The sequence below is a fragment of the Beauveria bassiana genome (assembly GCF_000280675.1).
Source record: "Beauveria bassiana ARSEF 2860 unplaced genomic scaffold BBA_S00033, whole genome shotgun sequence".
NCBI classification, from domain to species: domain Eukaryota; kingdom Fungi; phylum Ascomycota; class Sordariomycetes; order Hypocreales; family Cordycipitaceae; genus Beauveria; species Beauveria bassiana.
In genome coordinates this window covers 67,342-69,846 of record NW_007930868.1, presented here as the reverse complement: position 1 = coordinate 69,846, position 2,505 = coordinate 67,342, and positions in this window count along the sequence as shown.

The following is a 2,505-nucleotide window of genomic DNA, read 5'->3' as shown; positions in this document are numbered from 1 at the left end:
GGAACCCTAGGCCCTTCTTACCTAGGTAAGATCTTATACTAAGGTAGTTATAGCTTAGAGCCTAGGCGCTTTTAAGATAGTCTTAGTACCTACCTATTATAGGAGGGAACTAGTTATTAAGGTAAGAGACTACTTATAAGAAATTAAAGACTAAATACTATAAGAAACTATAACTATAGTAAATAAAGCTATTTAGGTTAATATTATAATAATTATATATTATCTCTTATCTAAGGATATTATCTTATTTTTTTATTAAAAAGTAAAAGACTATATTAAAGATAAGTATTAAGTTAAGACTACCTTTAGGCTAAAGACGTCCTTCTCCTAGAGAATCTACTTTATAATAGTTAAGGCTATATTACTTAATAAAATCTTATAAGATATTAATAGCCTTATTATAATACTCTTTATCTTTAATAAGGTAAATATAGTTATAATAAAGGTTATAGTAAGGAGAAACCTTAATTAATAATTAAGATATTCTTAATTATAAGTAAAAGTACTAGTAAGTTATTATAATAAAAACCTAAAATCTATTAAAGAAGCTAAAAAGCTTAATAAGAAGAAGAATCTAAAGATAGTTTATCTTAAGCTTATTTAATTAATTTAATTAAATAACCTTAAGAAAGTTTTATTACTAAACTAAGATATAAATTAAAAGAAAAATAAGCTAATAACCTATAAAAGACTTTAGTTTAAGAAATAAGCTATAACCTAGGAAATATAAGGCTAGGTAAAGATTAAAGTAATATCTATAAAAGAACTAGGATACCTATAATTAAGATACTAGTAACTATAAAGGGTTAAATTACTTTATAATAAAATATAAGAAGATAAAAGACTATCTTAGTACTAAGAGTACTTCTCTTACCTTAGGCTAGTATAATCTTTATATACTAATTAAAAGTACTATAAGTAAGTTATACCTAAATTATCTACTAGTACTAAAGTACTAGGTTATTAACTTATAGATTTATTAGGAATTAGGAAATAAGGTAAGCTAATAAGTAAAGATTAAGAAAAGACTAAGGTATTCTTTTATAAGGAAATTAGAGATATATTAGGGATTATAAAGTAAGTAAATTATAAAAGCCTAGCTTTTATAATAAAATATAAAGTAACTAGTATAAAGATAATATCTTATAATAAACTACCTTTATCTTAAGAACCTAAATATATTACTCTAAATACTTATAATTATAACCTTAATAAAGCCTATATTAACTTATAATATTAAAATACTAGGTAAATAGTCTATAATAAGCTATAATAATAAAGTATATTATATTAAGATAAGATAAATAGGTAAGGATTAAGGTATTATTAACCTAAGTAATATTAAGAAATTATAGATTAAGAAACTAATAACTATAAAGATAAAAGATAAGGTTACTATCTACTTTTATAATCTTTTTAGTAAAATATAACTAACTAAAGTTATTAAAATTACTTAAAAAAACACTACCCTTACTTTAACTATTAAAGTCTTAATAAAACTATTAACCCTTAATTATAATAATATTTATATTATCTAATAATATAAAAGTATAAAAGGTATATAAGGGAGAGTTATTTATTATAATAAGGGATATTACTACCTTTAGTAATAACTTAACTAATATAACTAAGGAATCTAGACTCCTTAAGGGAAAAGAAGAGGGTTAAGAGACTAAAAAGAAGTAATATACTTTTAGAAAAAGAAAATAAGCTAGACTAACTATAGTAGGTAGAGGCTAATAGCTAAAGTTAGCTAATAAGGATTTTACTAGCTTAAATTTAAACTTCTTTAAGACTACTAATAAGAAAGATTTTCTTATAATACTAATCTAAGCTAACTTTTAGTTAAAGATAACCTTTAAAGATAAATTTAATAAGAATAATATTACTAATTTCCTATAAAGATTAGATAACTAGCTTAATATTTAAGGCATCTTAAATACCTACTAAGTTAAAGAACTACTAAAAGTTACTATATAATATACTATAAAGGAAATAAAGTACCTTATATATAGTTATAACTAAAAAAAGATAAAAAAATACCTTATTAACTACTACTTTAAATATAATATTAAAGAAAGATATAGCTTATAGATTAGGTTATTAAGGTATAATAAAATACCCTTAGCTAATAATTATTATATAGTAAGTAAATAGCTTATTAAATATAAATATCTTTATAAAATAATAAATAATAAGCTCTTTTTATTAGTTAACTAATCTAGGTACTTATAATTAGTAATACTATTAAGGATTTATTTAAAAATAAGTAAATAATATAATATTAAAAATAACTAGTTTAATAATATATTATATAATAATATATATAATTATATCTTCTAATTTATTAAGGATTATATTTATTTTTAGTAAGATAAATATTATAAAAAAACTACTAATTAGTAAGTCTAGATAATAAAGAAGAGAGAAGTAATAAAAAAGGTAGAAGATACTTAACTAATTTCTTACTAAAATGTCTTAACTACTTCTTATAGCCCTAAAGTA